General features: G+C 35.0%; 1 long non-coding RNA gene across 1 annotated transcript in view; it reads right to left on the reverse strand.

Moving 5' to 3' along the window:
- Nucleotides 1–2,806: 2,806 nt before the first annotated feature.
- Nucleotides 2,807–25,312, reverse strand: part of LOC126951350 (uncharacterized) — a 40,330-nt gene continuing 17,824 nt past the window's right edge. Inside the window, exon 3 of the long non-coding RNA XR_007724444.1 lies at nt 2,807–2,980. This is a non-coding gene — a long non-coding RNA (uncharacterized LOC126951350). The remainder of the gene's footprint in view (nt 2,981–25,312) is intronic.

Below are 25,312 nucleotides of genomic sequence, written 5' to 3' on the forward strand. Positions count from 1 at the left end.
CTAGAGGCTGCCTGCATTCCTCAGTTTGTGGCCCTCTCTTGTCTTCAAAGCTAGCAAAAGTGGGCTGAGTTCTTCCCACATTTCATCACTCTGACTTCATTTCCACGATCACATTATTTTCTTGACTCTATTCTGCTTCTTTCTCTACTTTTAAGGTCCTTTGTGATTACGCTGGACTCACCTGGCTAATCCAGTGTCCATTTCAAAATTCTTCAACACATCTGCAAAGTCCCTTTTGACATGGAAGGTAATGTGTTCAAAGGTTCTGAGGATTTGAATGTGGACATCTTTGGAGGGTCCTGATTGTATGTAACATGTGTGTGTGTACACTAAAAAAAACCAGTAGCCTTCACTGTTAGTCTTATATATATAGAATTTATAAGCCTTACAAATTTGGTTATTTGAGAAACTGGTTGAGATTCTAAGATTTAAAGGAGGGGAGCATTCCTAGGATGAACACCAGTCAGGCAGTAAAGGACACAGGATACAGGAGATATTGAACTTTGATGCAGTCACAACAAAGGCCTTGCCAATATCATGGGGAGCTCTGGAGCTGGCATGGATTTTTGGACTTGTCCTACTCTAAGGCATAAAGCTTTGGCCCTGATACTCCTTTATCAACCAGTCATTAGACAAGGGGTGTGGCGCAAAGGGGTGTGGCTGTGGATGACACAATTCTAGCACAGGACCTCAGCTGAGAGCCCTTAGTGACCAACATTACCAACACCTGGAGAAATGAGTATGTTTCATCCTGAAAAGAGGCAATGCATTATCCACAACATAAACTAAGCCAATTCAGTAGCAATAGCTTGTGCCAAATTTTATGCCATTATTCTTTATTGTAGGAAAATTCAGGATAAAAATCTTTAGTAAAATATAGTCATCAAAAAGCAGAAGGACCTAGGAACCACGATTTGAATTCAGTTTCTTATTCTCCCCTGGCATACTTTGTTCCAGCCACATCATTTGTAGTTTTTCCTCTTTTCTTTTTCTAGTTGCAAAGTGGCACTTGAAATAAAATGATTTCTCTTACCACTGCTAATATGTTTAATTAGATAAAATTTTCAGTGATAGGTAGACACTTTGCCAATGCAATAATAACAGCAATAAATATCACTTTCAACACTGCAGTTACTCATCCGCATTGTGAAAATGTTATCTTCTTCCTTCTAGGATAGCAATTTAGATTAAAAAGGGAAATATTTTTAATGCTCCATTACCTTGGATTCCTTATTTAATTATACCAAATGTTCCCTTTCTCTAAAGAAGTATATGACAATTTTTGTCCTACATACAGTAGGCAGGGGGAATATTATCTGGACTTTCTTTGCCTAGCTATTATCTGTGTGAAAAATTTCAGGAAAGAGCAAGAAGAAAATAGAAATAAAAAGGGTTAGAAAATTGACATCCATCGTGACTCACAAAAAAAAAAAAAGAAAGAAAGAAAAGAAAAAAATGACGTTAATAGTTTTATCATCTGGAAATCTGAGAAAAATTGGTTTGGGGCCTAGTTCTTCAGAAGTATAACTGTACCAGCAGTTCTGGAGCCCCTGGGGCAGTTCGGCTCTCCTCCATCTAGAGAAAGTAACCAGGTAGAAAATGCATTACGTAAACTATGTCAGGAAAATAAATTAGAGTTCTCATGTTTAACTTTTACAAAGAAGTTAAACATTCTTGACTTCTTAGGTAAGCAATGACTAACTGATGAAAAATCTTTTTGTGTGAGTGCTGAAGAGTTAAGAATCCCTTTTTTTCCTTCACTATTTGCAAAGAAAAGGAAATACACATATATATTGATTAAGTTATTTTTATTCTCTCATAGACAAGTATTGTGCTAAAAATCCCAGCGAGTCAACATTACGACAGACAAAGGCATATATATTTTTTATGGTAGTAGTATCAAAGTATTATGGACCGAATGGCTTAGAACCGCAGGTATGTGTGCCTCACAGTTTTAGTGGCTAGAAGTCTGAAATCAAGGTATCAACTGGGTGGGTTCCTTCCGAGGACTTTGAGAGAGAATCTGTTCCATACCTTGCTACTAGCTTCTGGGGACAGCCAACAAACCTTGGTATATAGATGCATCTCTCGAATCTCTGTTTTCACATGGTGCAATCCCTGTGAATCTCTGTGCTTAAATTTCCCTCTTCTTATGAGGACACCGTCATATATATTAGGGTGCATCCCAATGATCTTAACTTGATTGCATCTGCAAAGACTCTCTTTTAAAATAAGTGAAATTCACAAGTACCAGGGGTTAGGGCTTCAATATATCTTTTTTTGGAAACACAACTCAGTCTACAACAAAAGGGAAGGCTTGACTAGAAGAGTTAAACATGCAGAGAAGACTAGAGATTTCAGGTCCAGTAAGGGAAAGAGAATGCTCTGGTTACAGCCTTGCTCCTAATATGTGGTTTGCAGAACAGAAGCATGGGTGTCACTGAGAAATTATTAAAAATTCAGCATCTCAGGCTTCATTTCAGTCCTATTGAAAATAAGAATATGATTTTAACAAAATGTCCTAATTATTCAAATGCACACATTTGAATTGAGAAGCGTTGCCCTAAGGCCCACAATCTGGAATTTTTTACTAGACAGATAGGCTATCAACTTTTGCCAAGAGCACATCATTTATGTTTCTTCCTGTTTTATTTCTAGCTGTAAAATTATATTTGAAATTAAAATGGTGTCTCTTACCAGTGATAATAAGCCCAAGTGGGTAAAATATTTAATTATAGAGAGACATTTTACCAAAACAATAAGAATCAATATCACTTTCAACACTGCATAAACATAAAACCACGTATAATGACTCACATTATAAGTTTACTCCTCATTCACATAAAGTTCAAAGCAACTGTTCTTGATCTCAGAGTAATTTTTCTGTAAGTGATGATTCAGAGACCCAGAATCCTTCAATCTTGGGCTCTACATCTTTATAGTGTGGTTTCCACATTCACTCTTTTCATCTGCTATGAGCCTGTAGACAGGGAAAAAGCAAAGATGGATGTGAGGTTGCTTTTATGGCTTGGAGTGGTGCACATCACCTCAACTTCCATTCCATTGACTAGAATCCTGTCACATGCCATGTCTTCCAGTGAGAGAAACCAGGAAATGTAAACTAGCTGTGTGCTTAGGAAAAAGAGGAAATCGGTCTGTTGTCCAGCAAACCAACTCTACCTGAAGTGTCTATGTATGAGGCAGTAGCTTATTTCTGGCACCAATTTCTGAGATCTTATGCCACAAATTTTTAATCACTAATATATTAATTGCCCATTCTGTAAAGGAAGTGCATAACTACATTCAAATTTAATCTACTACAGACTTCAAATTGTTACAGGGTGTGAGAAATCATTAAAAGGAAGAAATTAAAAGATGAAAATAAACTTTAAAGCCTGACTTTTCATACATTCATTCTTCAATTTAACTAACATTTATTGGTTTTCTCCCTTGTGCCTAGCACTAAGAATAAAGTATGAATAGGACACAGTTTCTGAACTCAAAAACTCTTATAGTCCAAAAAAAAGTGACTCTCAACTTTGGTCTCACATTGGGATTTTCCTGGTAGTTAAATTTTTTATTTATTTATTTATTTATTTTATTTTAATGATCAGCTTCCACTCTAGTACGATTAAATCAGAACCTCACGGGGAGACAACAGGCATTGGTCTTTTTAAAAAGCTTCTCAAGTAAGTCTAATGTATCAACAAGGCTGAGAAACCCTGAGTTATTTGGATTCGCAGTCAATGGCCTTGCAGTTTTTACCTACGACCTATGTGAGGAAAGTCACAAAATCAAATTTCCCAGTTTTAAACATTGTTTTTTGTTGTTGTTGTTGTTGTTTTGTTTTTGTTTTTGTTTTTGACAGAGCCTTGCTCTGTCACCCAGGCTGGAGTGTAGTAGTGCGATCTTGGCTGCAACCTCTGCCTCCCGGGTTCAAGCAATTCTCCTGCCTCAGCCTTCCTCAAGAGCATTCTTTATGGTGTCCAGAAATCACAGTCCATTCTTTTAACCATACTCCTAAAAAACCTTTCTCACATATTCTCCTCTTTCATTTCCTTCCTCACCTTATGTTGAGCTGGAAGACTTACTTTCTACTTCACTGAGAAAATATAAGCAATCAGAAGTAAACCTCTGCAGACACATACCACCACATTCAACCATCTACCAGCCTTTCTACCCATGTATTATGGTATAAAATATATAATTTTTCACAAAAAATCCTACTTTGAGTATTTCAAGAAGAAAATAATTCAATACAGGGATTTAAAAGGATGAGAAGAGTGAATTTTAGGGAAACTTCTGTTAGAATCACAGCAATCAGAGAGTAGAAGAAATACAGGAAACTTCCATGTAAGACCTCAGCATCCTGCAATGCTAAAGTGAGTAATTTGCAGGAAAATGCCCAAAGCTTATGACAAACCTTATATATGGGAAGCACTCATGCCTACCCACTATAGTCAGAGCTTTAATGGATGTTCTGTCTCTCTACTTCAAAATGTTACACAAATGTCACTCATTGGTAGAAGAATATTGTCAAGGAAGCTTGAGAAACATAATACTCAGCATTACATTTATGCAATATAGTACAAACCATAAGAAGGATTGGACATGCTGTTGGAATGCCAAAACACTCTCTACTACATCTATTTTTCTATTATTCAAGAATAGAGAGTCTATAGATGAACAATCTATTCTGCTATGTAATTCAATACCTCTCTTTCTCCAACTCAAGAAAAAAATCTTCACAAATTCTCTCACCTGTCTCCTATTTCAACAATCCTTTTACTCTCTACAGAATCACGCTGTGAGCATGTGAACATGATGGCTATTTCTTTTTTCTTTCTTTCTTTTTTTTTTTTTTTCCCAGACGGAGTCTTGCTCTGTCAGCCAGGCTGTAGTGCAGTGGCGCGATCTCAGTTCACCGCAACCTCCACCTCCTGGGTTCAAGCAATTCTCCTGCCTCAGCCTCCTGAGTAGCTGGGATTACAGGTGCATACCACCATGCCCGGCTACATTTTTTTTTTTTTTTTTTTTTTTTGTATTTTTAGTAGAGACGGGGTTTTACTGTGTTTGCTAGGCTGGTTTAGAACTCCTGACCTCGTTATCTGCCTGCCTCAGCCTCCCAAATTGCTGGGATTATAGGCGTGAGCCACTGTGCCTGACCCATGATAGTTATTTCTGTTGCTCAAAACTCCTATACTTTTTCCTGAATTTTTGGTTTACTCTTCTATCCAATTATAAATTAGAATTTTTTGATTTACTCTTTTGCATTTTATGTTTTAAAACTCCGTTAACCAATTCAGACATAATTTGAATGGTTATGTCTTCTTAATAAACTAATATTTTTATTATTATGAAATGTTTCTCTTTATCACTATTAATGTGCTTTATCTCGTATTCTACCTTGTCAGAAATCTATAGAGTCACATTTGCTTTCTCATGTTCATGTCTTGTATTAATATAATACAGCAGGTCTAACATCTCATTTTCAACCTGTCTTTCAAGTTAAAATATGTTTCATCAAAATGGCATAGAGACAAGTCTTTTTTTCCCAGTCACATTTTATGCCTTTTAATAGGAGTTAGAATGTCCATTAATTTACATTTAATGTAGTATTGCGATCCTAAGGTTTAAGCCTTAAATTTTTATGTTTGTTTTTATTCACCTCATTTGTCCCTGTTTCAGCTTTTTTCTCTTCATTTGAGTGTATCAAGTATTTTTTTGTTTTTACATATTATGTTTTCTCCTGTGTTGCCTTTTTTACATGTTTCAACTTGTATTTTAAGTTCAGGGGGTTCATGTACAGGTTTGTTACTTGGGTAAATGGTGTGTCACTGGGGTTTGGTGTACAAATGATTATGTCACTCAGATAGTGAGCATAGTACCTAATAGGTAGTTTTTCAACTCTCAAACCCTCCCTCCTTCCCTCCTCAAGTAGTTCCCTTTCTTTATTGTTCCCATCTTTGTGTCCATGTGTACTAGATGTTTAGCCCCACTTATAAGTGAGAACATGAGGTATTTGGTTTTCTGTTCCTGAATTAATTTGCTTAGAATAATGGCCTCTAGCTCCATCCATGTTGCTGCAAAGGACATATTTTTTCTTTTTGATGGCTGTGCAGTATTCCATGGTGTATATGTACCACATTTTCTTTATCCAGTCCATCGTTCATGGGCACCTGGATTGATCCCATGCTTTTGCTATTATTAATACCACTGTAATGAACATACAGGTGCATTTGTCTTTTTGGTAGAACCATTTGTATGCTTTTGGGCATATATCCAGTAATGGGATTGCTGGGTCAAATGCTAGTTCTGTTTTAAGTTCTTGGAGAAGTCTCCAAACGGTTTCCTACAGTGGCTGAACTGATTTACATTCCGACCAGCAGTGGGAATAAGCATTTCCTTTTCTCTGCAATCTTGCCAACGTGTTATTTTATTAGTAACAGACATTCTGACTGGTGTGAAGTGGTATATCATTGTGGCTTTGATTTGCATTTCTCTAATTATCAGTGATGTTGAGCATTTTTTCATATGCTTTTTGGCCATGTGTATGTCTTCTTTTGAGAAGTGTCTGTTCATGTCCTTTGCTTGTTTTTTAATAGGGTTGTTTGTTTTTTGCTTGATGGTTTAAGTTCCTTACAGATTCTGGATATTAGACATTTGTCATATGAATAGTTTGCAAATATTTTCTCCCATTCTGTAGTTTGTCTGTTTACTCTGTTGGTATTAGGTTGGTGCAAAAGTAATTGTGTTTTTTTCCATTACTTTCAATAGTTTTAAAAATAGTTTTAATAGTTTCTTTTGCTGTGCAGAAGCTCTTTAATTTAATTAGGTCTCATTTGTCAGTTTTTGCTTGCTTTTGTTGCATTTACTTTTGGAGCCTTGTCATGAAATCTTTGCCAGGGCCTAGGTCCAGAATGGTATTTCCTAGGCTTTCTTCTAGGGTTTTTATAGATTTATGTCTATAATTAAGGATTAAGTCTTTAATCCATTTTGAGTTGGTTTTTGTATTGGTAAAAGGAAGGGGTCCAGTTTCACTCTTCTGCATATGACTAGACAGTTATCTCAACACCATTTATTGAATACAAAGCCCATTCCCAATTACTTGTTAGTGTTGACTTTGTCAAAGATGACATGGTTAAAGGTGTGTGGATTCATTTTTAGATTTTTCTAATTTGTTCCATTGACCTATGTGTCCATGTTTTTTTTTTTTTTTTTTTTTTAACCAGTACCATGCTCTTTTGGTTACTGTAGCTTTTAGTATAGTTTGAAGTCAGTTATTGTGATGCCTCGGCTTTCTTCTTTTTGCCTAGGATTGCTTTGGCTATTCAGGCTCTGTTATTTTTAGTGGTTTCTCTAAAGATACAATAAGATTTAAGATAGTCTAACTTCAAATAATATTATTTGATATTATAATAATATATTATAATAATAATATTATTATACTTTAAGATAGTCTAACTTCAAATAATATTATTTTATATTACTTCACAAATACTGTAAAAAGCCTTGCAACAAATTCTTTTTGCCATCTGCTGTTCATTTTTTTCTTATTTTTTATATTTTATTTCAATATATGTTATAAACTAGATAGTACCTTATCATTTTATTTTTAGCAATATTTTTAAAATAAATTTTTAAATAAATTTAAAGCTATACACACACAAAATGATAATTTAAAAATATGTTTTATATTTTTCTAAGTAGGTTTACCTTTTCTGGGATTCTTGATGACTGACTGTACATTGAGGATTTTATTTGATATTACTTTGTTTCAGCTTTAAGACCATTTTGCACCTCTTGTTTTATAATTGTGCTGGAAACAGAGTTGCTGACTGCTGTTTCTCTAAAAACATATTTAACTTCATTTGTAAAAGACATTTTCATTAGATAGACAAATCTAGGTTTACTATTTTTCTCTCATCACATTAAAGATTAACAATGTCCCATTGTCTTCTTGTTTGCACTCTTTCTTGGAGAAGTCAGCTGTCATTCATATTGTTCTTTTTTGGGTAATGGGACCCACCCTTTCAGTTTATTTCTATTTCATATTGCAGGCTTTTATAGGCTCTATAGACTGCCAAGGAAATTATGCTTTTTGTAGTTATCCAGAGACTCATACTCCATTCAAGTTTTTGGTCTGCTATACTCTAGGACATAGATCTGCAAACTTTTTTCTGTAAAGGATCACAATATATATTTTAGGCTGAGCAGCCCACATATGGTCTCTGTTGTGCAGTTCTGCTTATTTATGTTCATATTATAAATCCTTTAAATATGTAAAAACCATGCTTAGCTTGCAACCACACAAAAAAGATCATGGGCTAGACTGGCCTACAAGCTTTACTTTCCCAGCCCCTGCAGCCCAGGCAGGATGGTCAGCATTGGTATGGTGGAAGCTGGACAGTGGCTATGTTCAGTTTCCAGCAAGGAGTAAGGAAGAAGAGAGTGTGGAGGATGTGCACCTAATGTCTTAAGTACTAGAAATCACTCAGGACTTCATCAGAGGCAAAGAAAGCCTAGTTGGTCAACCATGTGACCAGCCACAGATATATTGTATAGGAAAAAGGAAGAATAGGATTTTGTAAGTGATAAGCAATATCCCTTCAGTGGGTTTGAAGAGGGGCCAAATTATTACCCTGTCTAGGACAACCATGCTTCAGGTTTCATGACTATATGGATTAACTCATATTATGTAGCAAACATCTTCCTAAAACACTTCATAATTTGTTTTCTCCTTTCAAAAATGTGAAAGTATGTAATTATCAATTTATCTTTTCTTCCATGCTTTTCTTGCCACCATGTTAAAATGCAATCACTTTGACAGTTATTCAAATTACCTAAAATATGAATTTTAATTAATAAAATATGTATTTTCTTAAAATAGATATTCTTTAATGTCAAATTTGTAGAAAAAATAGGTCTATTCAAAATATACACATAAAATTTGGACTAGCAAGCAAGAATGGCTAAATATAATATCTGCTTTTGGGTTAAAATTAAAATAAGTTTGAGAAAGAATAATATCCAAATTAAGATGGGAAAAGTAAAGCTTAAATTCACTGTAATATCAAAAGTCAAACCAGACTGCATAACTGATTTTTTATACTCATTGGTAGAGGATTCACATTTCTTCTAACATTAGCATTAGAAATATATTAAATGCCTGCCATTGGAAATATGTAACTGCCTGCTATGTACCAGGTGCTGGGCAAAAGGCTTTGTATTATCTCTGATACTCACAAGATCTTGTAGGCGAGCATCATCCCACTTATTTTACAAATGAAGATAGTGATGATCAAAGAGGTTCATTAAAATTTCCTAACTTAAACACAGAGCAATAATTTATACCAGCTATTTCTGACCTCAAAGTTTGTGTTCCCTCCATTAACTTTGCTTCATGATACCTTGCAGTATCAGGAGAACCCAGTTTGATGGTTGATATTACTGAGAAAATATATAGGTACTTTGATATTTTCTGGCAAGATAAAGTGCTAGTATTAAAATTTGTGGAATGCATGATGTTTGGTTTAGAATAAATTCTATTATTTTAAAAAATGCTGCATAACTTTTGTTCTTCATTGCAGAGAAGATACTACTGGGAGAAAAATCTGGTTATTAATGACTCTGAGTTAAAAAATGACTCAGAAAAGTTAAATACTGAGAAAAAATTTAGAAATATTTCAAATGATTATTTTGTTTACATTTATCTTTCATATAGGCATTAGGGATTATAATATAAAATTATGTCTAAATATATCTAAAATAGTTCTTTAGGGATAATATAAAATGCTAAGGGACAAATAATTGTGTTATAATTGAAGCAGAAGTGTTTTTTTCTTTCCCAGTAGCATATAAAATAATAATTCATTTATTACCAATAAGCATCAGTTAATTTATTAATCTGACAGCCAATGTTAGATTTGATAAAAGCAAACCAGTGCTATAATTGGATCTTTACTAATACATCACTGGTAATAAAAATGTTATGTCATATTGGACCAATTGTCATAGTAAAGAAATAGAAGCTGTATAGAAGATGGACTAGTAGTTTTCACAAAAGTAAAATTATTAAGATAATTTAGAGACTAAGTTAGTGATATATTAACCTTTACATATCAGGTATTGTTAGATTAAGGTTTAAAAACAAAAAGAAATGTAGAAAATCTCATTAGTCCATAGTTTTTTTTTTCTTTCTAGCTGTCCGCTAGAGTCTTCGCTTTGATAATCATAAAGATTCTTCTAGGTCCCTAAAAATGCAGATTTAAATAATTCATTCATAATTGTTTCCCATTAAGAATAGTGGAAACCAAGAATTGATGCCAAAGAAAAATAAAATGTTAGTGTGTTCAAAGGACCACAATTAACTACAGTTTGCAAATGTGTATGACATCTCCAAATAATTTAATTTCACTTGTGGAACAAAGCTTTTGCATTAATATTTAATTTCCAAAAGTTAAAATTAGGGGCTTGGTTCATAAAAGATTTACATATATTACATACTTTAACACATTCTGGAGAAATTTGTTTATTAATCAGACTATTGCTTTTTCAGGTGTAAGTTGGAGTTAAAATGTCAATTAGGTAAAATGTTATATATTTCTAACATTTGCATTTTATTTTGAAATTTTCAAATCCAGACATAATCCTGCAACCATTTATCTCTTCCCTTTACCTTCATCAATGTGTCAACAAGACTGAAATGTTATTTTTATAAATAATTTTTACTAGGATTTCTTAAATACAGAAAATCCCTATATTCAGCTGAGAGGTTAGAACTGGACTAACATAAATTTAATCCCAGATCTAGCATTTAGTTTTTTTTTTTTTTTAATACTGGATAAGCTACTTAACCCCCTAAGTACCTTGATATCTTTTCCTGTAAAATAGAAATAATAACCCTGACAAAAACAAGCAATGGGGAAAGAATTCCCTGTTTAATAAATGGTGTTGGGAAAACTGGCTAGCCATATGCAGAAGATTGAAACTGGACCCCTTCCTAACACCTATACAAAGATTAATTCAAGATGGATTAAAGGTTTAAATGTAAAACCAAAAGCTATAGAAACCCTAGAAGAAAATCTAGGCAATACCATTTAACACATAGGCATGGGCAAAAATTTCATGACAAAAACACCAGAAGTGATTGCAATGAAAGCAAAATATGACAAATGGGAGAGCTTCTGCACAGCAAAAGAAACTATCATCAAAGTGAAGGGACAACCTATAGAATGGGAGAAATTTTTTGCAATCTATCCATCACACAAAGGTCTAATATCCAGGATCTATAAGAAACATAAATTTGCAAGAAAAATACAAACAACCCCATTAAAAAGTGGGCAAAGGACATGAACAGACACTTCTCAAAAGAAGACATTTATGCACCCAACAAACATATGAAGAAAAGCTCAACATCACTTATCGTTAGAAAAATGGAAATCAAAACCACAATGAGACAACATCTCACACCAGTCAGAATGGTAATTATTAAAAAGTGAAGAAACAACAGATGCTAGTGGGGCTGTAGAGAAATAGGAAACTTTTACACTGTTGGTGAGAATATAAATTAGTTCAACCACTGTAGAAGACAGTGTGGTGATTCCTCAAAGACCTAGAGGCAGAAATACCATTTGACCCAGCAATCCCATTACTGAGTGTATACCCAAAGGAATATAAATCATTCTGTTATACAGATACATGCACACTTATTCATTGCAGCACTATTCACAATAGCAAAGACATGGAATCAACCAAAATGCCCATCAATGATGGTCTGGGTAAAGAATATGTGGTACACATACACCATGGAATACTATACAGCCATAAAAAGGAATGAGATCATGTCCTTTGCAGGGACATGGATGGAGCTGGAAGCCATTATCCTCAGCAAACTAACACAAGAACAGAAAACCAAACACTGCATGTTCTCACTTACAAGTGAGAGCTGAACAATGAGAACACATGAACACAGGGAGGGGAACAACACACACTGGGGCCTGTCAGGGGGTAGAGAGGAGGGCGAGCATCAAGAAAATAGCTAATGCATATGTGGCTTAATACCTAGGTGATGGGTTGATAGGTGCAGCAAACCACCATGGCACATATTCGTCTATGTAACAATCCTGCACATGTATCCTTGAACTTAAAATAAAATAAAATTTAAAAAAAGAAATAACCATTTTGTAGAATTGTAAGAAAAAATATATATACATACATTCATATATATTGTTTGAAACAGCCATACCTCTCAATAAACAATGGCTATGTTTTATTATTGTTCAAATCACAGTGAAAAATGTTATGCCCTAAAGTGCTTATGTATATATATTTTTTATATATCAATAAAATATAGAATATATAAATACAGAGACAATGGCTATTTTCCCTCATATTTATGTCCTCAGTATCTAGCTCACTGCCTGGCACATGACATGTCCATAATCAACCTTTTATAATTATTTGAAGAATGAATATTTAGATCAAACTGAGTATCTAATAGAAATCAAACAAGTAAGAATAATTTATGATACTACAGCCAGCACATGTATTAAATTGAACTAAAGTTTTCCTTTAATTTTTCTAATTAAACAGAGATCTGTGCCCCCAAATTTTTCGACTTGGTTTATAGACTAGGTGAATAAGCTTTTTTTTTTTTTTTTTTTTTTTTTTTTTTTGGTGTTTGGTGGTGTAGTTTTAAAATTAAATAGCAGCATGACCCTGGGAAAGTCATATCCTCTGTGATTTCAAATATTCTGATTTGTAAAATGACAGATGTAAATTAAATCATTGGTGTTAGAACATTTTCTAAACAAAAGAAACCTTTTCTCTAAAGTAATCTCTTATGGAACTCCACTATATGAAACTGATAAAACCAGAACTGGTATAGGAACTATGTCTACATGTCTATGTATGGGTGTGGCAATTTGTATCTCTCAAGGAAGGAGAAAATACGGTCCATGGAGCAACCTCTAAGGCTGTTCCCACCCCAAGTACCTTGACTGTGCACACAAATTTATTAGCCTCAACACAACTCAGAAAAAATGCTAGAAGCCCAATGATGAAAGTTTTAAAGTGGATAAGGGGAACACTAGGTTCTCCTCCTCCTTACTATCTTATAAAATTTTGATTATATAGTTCAGAAGAGCCTATATTCCTATCCTCACCCATCACTCTTTAAAATCCAAGTCAAACAAGGAAGAATAGGATCAAAACCTCCTCAGTTTCAGGACATTATAGTAGAGATAAAACAGAAAGAACTGAAACAGGGCAACGAGCAAGCAGCTGAAACTGGAACCCCTTGGGTAACAAGTCAATGCTTCGAACTGGGTCGAAATCATATTGGGTCAGACCGAGTTCGTGTCTAGTCAAAGTTATAAAATCGATAGCTTCATCTTATGTAACCAATCAATAGCGTTAGAACAGACATCTTTTAAACTCATGGTGTGAATGAATTGACCAGCTGTTTGGCTGAATTGACTGAGCTGTTTCTACTATAATGTGGACACAGTCTGAGAGTGAGTGAAATGTTAGCAGGTCTTTGACTTTTTCTACTCCGAAGAAAGAGAAAGCAAAAGAAGTGAAGCACATATAATACAAGGGAATGATGAGGCACGGAGCAATCAGTAGCCTACTGACAGGTACCAAGTACAATACTCAACTTCACAGAAACTCGTCTCTATTTCAAAAGTAATTTTAAAATAAAGAAATGTTGAGCAGAGACAACATGAGGAAGATGAAGAAAAAGGCTAACTTTAAAGAAAACTACAGTAAGTAATACATTATTACTAAGATTAAGATACTCTTAGTTGTTGTTATGTACAATTAATTCTGGTTCTTTTAAATTTCATGTGTATATCAATAATAACTTTTAACATCAAACAAAAAGAAAGCTGAGTTGTTAGAAAATGTGTTAATATATTTCATGTGCACATATGTGCAAATATACCATCCATCCCAAAGCCAAATAAAATTTCTTTGTGTTACTCTTTACACTTTTAGCACAGATATGTGACCATTTATGTGCATGCATCAGCCCTGGTAACTATCTGTGGGTGTAGTTTTTTCCTACTTAGTCAGAAATTCCACTTGTTCCACTTTGCTTTATTATAAGCATGGAACCAATCGATCTTATTTGTTATCCTAAAAAGGCATATTTCTCTTTTTCACAGTAGACAGTGAGATTGAAGCGTGGGCATTTTATTCAAGAAATATTGATGAATATTCATGCATGGATTGAAGAGTATAAAATATCAAATTTCTCTGAAAGTTTCCATCAAATTTTTATGGAAGGCAACTACATTGCTCCAAAAAAAAAAAAAATACTCTTACAGAAAAATATTACAAAAATGAGTATAAGATATATTTAATGTTATTGGTAAATTAGAACATTTTAAAACAAACAAAAGAAACAATATAGTATTGTGAATTATTATCAATTACAATGTATTTATAAAGTATTACGATGTATTTATAGCAGCAGTAAAAATGTAACAGAAATATGCAGATAGTATAATTCCACAGTATCCTTATTTTTCTCCATAGCGCCTATCTCTTTATTTTTTATAAAGAAATTTATATTAAAAAATTTGTAACTCCCTTTACTACAAAATAGATCTTCTATAGTAATATGATTTTGTTGTTTTGTTCACTGCTGTGTTTCTGAAGATTTATAGCTGGCACACAGTAGGTGACAAATATTTGTGAAATAAATAAATTAATATGTGACAATATATGTTAAGAGATGACCTCATCAATTTCCTTGGCTACAAAGAGAAAAATCCTTTTAAAGTCAAAACAAACACATTAAGTTAACTAGGAGGGGGATAAAAATCAACCTGAAGTTGGTGACTTCAAAGAAACTTTCAATTCTAAAAGACAATAGAGAAATGCCTATAATTGTCACAAGGAAACTGAGTTTAGATTATGGGAAAGATAGAGTAGCTTATATAAGACTCACTGTGCTGCAAATAATTATTATAACAAAATAATCTATCAACCAATTTGAAGTCATTTTAAAATGACAAAGAGCCGGCAGAAATGGTAATGGATTCAATCTCTGAAAGAATTAAATGGCATTGGGTCAGATTCGCATTTATTTGGCATTCCTCCTGAAGCTACTTCCCAATTCATATGAGCCAGGACAGATGTAATTCCAGCAGAAATCTGCTTTATTAGCTTTACGTGTCAAATAAGGGAGTTTGGTGCTACAAGACCAACTGTAAATTGAAAGGAAAAATTCTGAGAAAGGAGGAACCACAGGAAATGTGTCCCCAAATCTGCATCTAAATTCCCTTCAAATCTTTGACTGACTTTTGAAAGCACAAGGAAAACTCCAAGAAGTCTAATGTAAAACAATAGCTGAAAATTTGCAAAAACAGGGCAAATAATTAGCTCTTGTCAACTGCAGAGAAGATAGAATTTAGGATCTGAGTCTTGTTCATACAATTTGAGCTTTCCATTGAAATCACAGAAGGGTCACCTTCTCATTAATACTATAAACAGAACTATAAAAAATATCTGTAGACTGCTGGGCATGGTGGTTTATGCCTGTAATCCCAGCATTTTGGGAGGCTGAGGTGGGCAGATCACCTGAGGTCGGGAGTTTGAGACTGGTCTGACCAACATGGAGAAACCCTGTCTCCGCTAAGCTGGGCATGGTGGTGCATGCCTGTAATTCCAGCTACTTGGGAGGCTGAGGCAGGAGAATCACTTGAACCTGGGAGGCAGGAGGCTGTAGTGCGCCAAGATCATGCCATTGCACTCCAACCTGAGCAACAAAAGCGGAATTCCACCTAAAAAAAAAAAAAAAAAAAAAAAAGAGTCTGTAGACAGGGAAAAACTGCAGCAGACCCATCTTTAAGACATGTAAGACCAAAGTGCTATGTGTTCTTCTACTCCTAGGGATGTGTACAGCAGATGTTGCTTATTTATAGTTTAGGTATTACATAAACATGTTTATAGTTTTAGGGTTGTTCAAATCTTAAACGCTGACAGATTCTTTTCTTTTATTAATGAGATAGCCATATGTTTATGAAAATAGCTGTTTAGTTTTCTATTGCTGCATAACAAATTACCACAAATTTAGCAGCTTAAATGAACACATTTATTATATCACCATTTTCGTGGGCAAAAATCCAGACGTTGCTTAGCTGAGTCCTCTGCTACAGGTCTTTCTCATAGAGTGCAATCAAGATGTCAGCTAGGTCACCTCCAAGCTCATTCGGGTTCTTGGCAGAATTCAGTTCTTTGCAGTGATATGACTGAGGCTCTCAGCTCACAGAAGCTATCCACATTTCTCTGTCATGTGACTGCCTGCAGAGACACTTCATATCACAGCACTTTACTTCTTCAAGGCCGGCAGGAAAGCCTCTCTCTTCAGACAGCTAAGACAACATCTTACATAACAATGTAATTATAGGAGTGATACGTCATTATCTTTGTCATGTTTTACCATAAGGATTGTTTGCAAAATGACCGTGTGTTTCAAAGGTTGTAAATTTGCTTTTATTCTGTCACTTGTCTCCCTGATTTGATTAGTCCATCATGCAATATCTAGTATTTTCTTTAGCCAGCAGCTTTTTTTAAATCTGCATTTTAGGTGGCCATCCTATCTCTCACTGATTCTTATTCCATTGGAACTATTTGCAAGATGGACTTTTAAAACTATATTATTTTGATTACATAAATTTTTGGTATTAAAATTGCTTCCCTGATCTGTCTCCATAAATTATCTATGGGTGATTTTCAATAAATTGCTCCCACAAGGTAAACTTTTTGTTTGTTACATTGTCCATTTTTTGTGGTATAAGCATTAATCCTATAGGAGAAGTAAGTCATCCTCACTTTTGATAAATATCTACAATAGTAAGATAGCATATTTCTCCTACAATTTAGATGTAGGTACAATGCAATCAACCTGAATTACTTGTATTAGGTTGTAATTCCTATGGGTAGTAGCTGCTTCTACTTTGTGTTTTAGAGTTTTGGACTTATTGCACAAAGAATAATTATTTATCATATACTTACAGTCTGATTACCTATAAGAATTTCTTGGTTTTTTTTTTTTAACCTATTTGATTGGCACATTGATTCCTAAATGTCAAAATTTCTCAGGGACTCAATGAACAACTGCTGTGTACATTCCTTTACTTTCTTTAATTGAGGCTTCCTAGTCAACTGGTTCATCATCTCATTGTATTTGACTGTTCTATCTTTCCCGTTTTTTGAGATGGAGTCCCGCTCTGTCACCAGGTTGGAGTGCAGTGGCATGATCTTGGCTCACTGCAACCTCTGCCTCCCGGGTTCAAGCAATTCTCCTGCCTCAGCCTCCCGAGTAGCTGGGATTACAGGCGCCTGCCATCATGCCCAGCTATCTACACTTTCCTTTTATGGGCTGAGACATGACCTACATACACAGTCATGTGGTGCAAAATTATGGGTTTCTTTTTGGTCAGTGATGGAAAACATACATGACAGTAGTCCCATAAGATTACAATGGAGTTGAAAATTTTCTATCACCTAGTGACATCATAGCTGTGATAACATCATAGTACAATTACTTTGTTTTTAAATAAATTTAGTGTAGCCTAAGTGTACACAGTAATGTCCTAAGCCTTTACATTCACTCTTTACTCACTCATTCACTGACTCAACCAGAGCAGCTTTCAGTCCTGCAAGCTCCATTAATGCCATTTTTTCTTTTGTGACATATTTGTACTGTACCCTTTCTATGTTTAGATATGCATAGATACATAAATACCATTGTATTAGAATTGCCTACAGTATTCAGTACAGTAACATACTGTACAAGTTTGTAGCTTAGGAGCAATAGGCTATATCATCTAGTTTACGTTAATACACTCTACAACGTTCCCACAACAAAATCACCTAATGACATATTTCTCAGAATTTATCTGTCATTAAGTGATGTATGACTGTATTGAAATATTTTTTCAATACTTAGCAAATGTCTTTACCCCACACTTCAGCACAATTAGTTTTGTAATTTTATTCTTATCATTGAGCATACCTTATAGGAATTCCATTAGCAACAGCTCAGGAGTCCATGTAAATATAACTGAGTTTTGTTTTAATCTAGAGGATTTTTCTATTATTTATTTTATGGCCATGTCTGCTTTACACTCTGACTTTTCTTCTCCTTTCCTGGATTAATGTTATTCCATCTTTGGACCTTTAGAAAATAGCTTTTTCTTTTGTGCTCTGCTCTAAACAGAGCTTCTTCATCCATGTACCACTCTTTGCCTTAATTCTTTGTGGATCCCAACCAGAGCAATGTCCTCAAATTTAGTCACGATTCAGTAAGCACATCTCAATAACAGCAACCTTATGATGTAAGGATGAGACACCTGAGAGGCTGGATTTGTTCCATTATAAGATGCACCCTTTCCATTTTACATATTCTGCTGTGCCACATCTTTTATTTGTTATGGTACCAATTTGGCCCATTGGATGATTAGCACTTGAGTTCTAATGTTAACCAAGTTAGAACTAGTGAAGATTTCAGTGGCTATTTAGTCATCATAAATGGTCCATGCCACTTTTTCTAACAGAGAAAACCAAACTATGATTCTGTCATCTTTTAGGCTCAAACCCAATTGATTGATATGATTTAATCCTGATTCCTGATAGTCTCAGCTGTAAGACCCAAATCCATACTTATTTTGGGTAACTTCTTCTAAGTTAAAGTCAGATTCTTTGATGTAGGGACCAGGAAATAGAACATTGTATTGACTATTTGACTTCCTATAATATTCTTCCTTTTTTTTTCTGTCCATTTAAAATCTCAGGATTTTCCTGTTATCCCATATAAGAATTTCCAAGTGAGTAGATCTTTATATAACAACAAGCAGCTGATATAATTTTCAGCTTTCTTTTTATCTTTTGAACTATTTTCACAATTTTCTGCTTAAAAGATAATACCACTTTTGCTCCTTTGAATTATCAAATAATTCTTAAGAAATGTATTCAGTTTTCTATTGTTCTTTTCCTTGTGCTAATGATCATTCTCTGTTTTGCAAATAATATTTTTCCCTTCATCATGATACCATATGTACAATGTATTATACCAGGCTCTTTATTAAAATTGTTGGCATTTCTCTACATAAGTTATGCAGTATTACTGGGCTGTTAATATAACCTTGGGTCAATCTGGTAAAGGCATTGGCTGCTGCTTTTTGTTATAGATTCTCCCAACTCTTCTCTCCTATGTTCATGAAAACTTTCCCAAAGATTAAATTCATCTATGATTATGATTACTTAGTATCCTGTATCTATTGATGCTATACTGCTTGAGGTTCTTTTAAAATACTGAGTGTGACTATTTGATTCTCCTCTCTTTTCTTCTTTCTTAGTCTTGCTAGCGGTCTATCAATTTTGTTGATCTTTTCGAAAAACCAGCACCTGGATTCATTGATTTTTTGAAGGGTTTTTTTGTGTCTATATTTCCTTCAGTTCGGCTCTGACATTAGTTATTTCTTCACTTCTGCTAGCTTTTGAATGTGTTTGCTCTTGCTTCTCTAGTTCTTTTAATTTTCATGTCAGGGTGTCAATTTTAGATCTTTCCTGCTTTCTCTTGTGGGCATTTAGTAATATAAATTTCCCTCTACACACTGCTTTAAATATGTCCCAGAGATTCTGGTATGTTGTATCTTTGTTCTCGTTGGTTTCAAAGAACATCTTTATTTCTGCCTTCATTTGGAGAACTATAAACCACTGCTCAATGAAATAAAAGAGGACACAAACAAATGGAAGAACATTCCATGCTCATGGATAGGAAGAATCAATATCGTGAAAATGGCCATACTGCCCAAGGTAATTTATAGATTCAGTGCCATCCCCATTAAGCTACCAATGACTTTCTTCACAGAATTGGAAAAAACTGCTTCAAAGTCCATATGGAACCGAAAAAGACCCCGCATTGCCAAGACAATCCTAAGGAGAAAGAACGAAGCTGGAGGGATCATGCTACCTGACTTCAAACTATACTACAAGGCTACAGTAACCAAAACAGCATGGTACCGGTACCAAAACAGAGATATAGACCAATGGAACAGAACAGAGCCCTCAGAAATAAAACCACACATCTACAACCATCTGATCTTGACAAAACTGACAAAAACAAGAAATGGGGAAAGGATTCCCTATTTAATAAATGGTGCTGGGAAAACTGGCTAGCCATAAGTAGAAAGCTGAAATTGGATCCCTTCCTTACTCCTTATACAAAAATTAATTCAAGAGCGATTAGAGACTTAAATGTTAGACCTAAAGCCATAAAAACCCTAGAAGAAAACCTAGGTAATACCATTCAGGACATAGGTATGGGCAAGGACTTCATGTCTAAAACACCAAAAGCAATGGCAACAAAAGCCAAAATTGATAAATGGGATCTAATTAAACTAAACAACTTCTGCACAGCAAAAGAAACCACCATCAGAGTGAACAGGCAACCTACAGAATGTGAGAAAAATTTTGCAACCTACTCATCTGACAAAAGGCTAATATCCAGAAGCTACAAAAAACTCAAACAAGTTTACAAGGAAAAAACAAACAACTCCATCAAAAAGTGGGCAAAGGATATGAACAGACACTTCTCAAAAGAAGACATTTATACAGCCAGCAGACACATGAAAAAAGGCTCAGCCTCATTAGCCATCAGAGAAATGCAAATCAAAACCACAATGAGATACCATCTCAAACCAGTTAGAATGGCAATCATTAAAAAGTCAGGAAACAACAGGTGATGGAGAGAATGTGGAGAAATAGGAACGCTTTTACACTGTTGGTGGGACTGTAAACTAGTTCAACCATTGTGGAAGACAGTGTGGTGATTCCTCAAGGATCTAGAACTAGAAATACCATTTGACCCAGCCATCCCGTTACTGGGGATATACCCAAATGATTATAAATCTTGCTGCTATAAAAACACATGCACACGTATGTTTATTGTGGCACTATTCACAATAGCAAAGACTTGGAATCAACCCAAATGTCCATCAGTGACAGACTGGATTAAGAAAATGTGACACATCATATACACCACGGAATACTATGCAGCCGTAAAAAAGGATGAGTTCGTGTCCTTTCTAGGGACATGGATGCAGCTGGAAACCATCATTCTCAGGAAACTATCGCAAGAACAGAAAACCAAACACTGCATGTTCTCACTCATAGGTGGGAATTGAACAATGAGATCACTTGGACATGGGAAGGGGAACATCACACACCGGGGCCTACTATAGAGAGGGGGGAGGGGGGAAGGATGGCACTGGGAGTTATAACTGATGTAAATGATGAGTTGATGGGTGCTGACGAGTTGATGGGTGCAGCACACTAACATGGCACATGTATACATATGTAACAAACCTGCACGTTGTGCACATGTACCATAGAACTTAAAGTATAATAAAAAATTAATTAATTAATTAAAAAACGAATTAATTAATTTAAAAAAATGTGGCACATATACACCATGGAATACTATGCAGCCACAAAAAAGGATGAGGTTGTGTCCTGTGTAGGCACATGGATGCAGATGGAAACCATCATTCTCAGCAAACTATCACAAGAACAGAAAACCATACACCTCATGTTCTCACTCATAGATGGGAATTGAACAATGAGATCACTTGGACACAGGAAGGGGAACATCACACACTGGGGCCTGTTGTCAGGTGGGGAGAGCGGGGAGGGATAGCATTAGGAGATATACCTAATGTAAATGACGAGTTAATGGGTGCAGAACACCAACATGGCACATGTATACATATGTAACAAACCTGCACGTTGTGCATATGTACCCTAGAACATAAAGGATAATTAAAAAATAAATAACTAAATAAATGAAAATAAAATAAAATACTGAGTGTGTTCATGTACAGATATAGTAGAGTTGAAATTGTCCCCTGACATGACCACAACTTGAAGACTGTGCTATTCTTTTGGCTTGGTGGTTTTGCACTTTGAATTTTGATTATTTCTGTTCTTCCTTGTTCTTCCAATGAATCATCCTCCTTGTCCTCCCCCTCCTCATGACCATCATCATCATTACCATTATCATCATTATCTTTTGTTTAAATCCTCCTTTTTTTTCCTTGCAGTATTGCCCTGGATATGGTAGTTTTAATTTTGTGTGGTTTTTCTATTTCACTCTCCTTTTTCCTATAATTTTTTCTTTTCATTTTATATAACATTTAATTTCTATAGTAATTAATAATTCTGGCATATTTGGTCATAGCAGGCAATCTGGTTTGTCTTTGGGAATGTTTGAATCTATTAGGTTTTTCAATATAATTTTTGGATACAATTTTTTCATGTATCACCTCTGAATCAATATTTTATTCATAATATTTTGGTTCAAAATCATATTTTTTTCCTCAACCAATCTCTATTATTATTCTTAGAATATTCTTTAAGTCCTCAGTTGTATCTACTATTAAAACTAGACCCAGTGGTCAGCAAGTTTTTCTCTAAAAACCAACTGGTAAATATTTAAGGCCTTAGGACCCGAAAGCCAAAATTGAGAAAGTGTTTTTGACAAAAGGCAAAGAGTGTTTTTAAATTTTGCAATTTTTTTTTTTTTTTTAGACGGAGTCTCACTTTGTCACCTGGGCTGGAGTGCAGTGGCCAGATCTCAGCTCACTGCAAGCTCCGCCTCCCGGGTTTACGCCATTCTCCTGCCTCAGCCTCCTGAGTAGCTGGGACTACAGGTGCCTGCCACCTCGCCCGGCTAGCTTTTTGTATTTTTTAGTAGAGATGGGGTTTCACCATGTTAGCCAGGATGGTCTAAATCTCCTGACCTCGTGATCCGCCTGTCTCGGCCTCCCAAATTTTGCATTTTAATAGGTAAAGAAAAAGACATTCTTACTTCAAACAACACAGAACAATAGGTAGAGTATCAGATTCAGTTAATGGACCATATTATACTAATCCCTCCTTTCCAGCACAGCTCTGTCAAGTGATAAGGGAACTTTTATTACAATTTTAAATTTTATCCTATGGCCTTCATCTGCATTATTTCCACTTCATATTTCTTTATGAAGCTGAATATACACTATGATTTTACTATGGGTATTTACTCAAATAAATGAATCAATTCATCCACAGAAGACTTATACCAAGATGTTTATGTCACCTTTTTTTTAATAGTGACACACTGGAAGTAGCACAAATTTCTATCAGTAAATAGATTTAAACATCATTGTGATATACATGCTCACTGACAAAACTATTACTCAGCAATAAAAATAAATACTTATGTATGCAACAACATGGACAAATCAGAAAAAAAAATCTTATAAAAAATTCCACTTATACAAAGATTTTCAAAAGGTAAAACAAATATTAATAACACAATTAATGTTTGCATATAGAGAGTAGACATTGACAAGTTAACAATCTGACATCACGACTAAAAGAGCTAGAGAATCAAGAGCAAACAAACCCCAATGCTAGCAGAAGACAAGAAATAGCCAAGATCAGAGCAGAACTGAAGAAGACAGAGACATGAAATACCCTTCAATAGTTAACAAATCCAGGAGCTGTTTTTGTGAAAAAAATAAATAAATAAAACAGATAGACCACTAGCTAGACTAATAAAGAAGAAAAGAGAGAAGAATCAAATAAACACAATCAGAAATGATAAGGGGGATATCATCACTGACACCACAGAAATGCAAACAGCCATCAGAGAATACTGTAAACACTTCCGTGCAAGTAAACTAGAAAATCTAAAAGAGCTGGATAAAATTCTAGACACATACAACCTTCCAAGACTGAACCAGGAAGAAACTGAATCCCTGAATAGACCAATAAGGAGTTCTGAAATTGAGGCAGCAATAAATAGCCTACCAACCAAAAAAAGCTTAGGACCAGATGGATTCACAGATGAATTCTACCAGAGCTGCAAAGAAGAGCTGGTAATATTTCTACTGAAAATATTCCAAAAAAATGAAAAGGAGGGCCTCCTCCCTAACTCATTTTATGAGGTCAGCATCACCCTGATACCAAAACCTGGCAGAGATACTACAAAAAAAGAAAGCTTCAGGCCAATATTCTTGATAAAGATGGATTCAAAAATCCTCAATAAAATACTGGCAAACTGAATCCAGCAGCACATCACACATCCTATCCACCATGATTAAGTTGGCTTCATCCCCAGGATGCAAGGTTGGTTCAACATACCCAATTCAATAAATGTGATTCATCATATAAATAGAACTAAAACCAAAAACCACATGATTATCTCAATAGATGTAGAAAAGGCCTTCAATACAATTCAACATCCCTTCATGTTAAAAACTCTGAATAAACTAGGTATTGAAGGAACATACCTCAAAATAGTGAGTCATATATGAAAAACCCACAGCCAGTATCTTACTGAATGGGCAAAAGCTGGATGCATTTCCCTTGAAAACTCACACAAGACAAGGACGCCCTTTTACACCACTCCTATTCAACATAGTATTGGAAGTTCTGGCCAGGTCAATCAGGCAAGAGAAAAAAGCAAAGGGCATTCAAATAGGAAGAGAGGAAGTCAAATTGTCTTTGTTTGCAGATGACATGATCCTATATTTAGAAAACCCCATTGTCTCAGCCCAAAAGCTTCTTAAGCTCATGCAACTTCAGCAAAGTCTCAGGATACAAAACCAATGTGCAAAAATCTCCAGCATTCCTATACACCAACAACAGGCAAGCAGAGAGCCAAATCATGAATGAATTTTCATTCACAATTGCTAAAAAAAGAATAAAATACCTAGGAATACAGCTAACAAAGGAAGTGAAGCACCTCTTCAAGGAGAACTAGAAACCACTGCTCAAATAAATCAGAGATGATACAAACAAATGGAAAAACATTCCATACTCATTAATAGGAAGAATCAATATTGTGAAAATGGCTATACTGCCCAAAGGAATTTATAGATTCAATGCTACTGTCATTAAACTACCATCAGCATTCTTCACAGAACTGGAAAAAAACTATTTTAAAATTCATATGAAACCCAAATGAGCCAGAATAGCCAAGAAAATCCTAAGCAATAAGAACAAAGCTGGAGGCATTATGCTACCTGACTACACTACAAGGCTACATTAACCAAAACAGCATGGTACTGGTACAAGAACAGACACATAGACCAATGGAAGAGAATAGAGAACTCAAAAATAAGACTGTACACCTAAAACCATCTGATCTTAGACAAACCTGACAAAAACAAGCAATGGGGAAAATATTCCCCATTTAATAAATGGTGCTGGGAGAACTGGCTAGCCATATGCAGAAAATTGAAACTGGATT

The sequence above is a fragment of the Macaca thibetana genome, chromosome 3 (genome assembly GCF_024542745.1).
Source record: "Macaca thibetana thibetana isolate TM-01 chromosome 3, ASM2454274v1, whole genome shotgun sequence".
Taxonomy (NCBI): Eukaryota; Metazoa; Chordata; class Mammalia; order Primates; family Cercopithecidae; genus Macaca; species Macaca thibetana.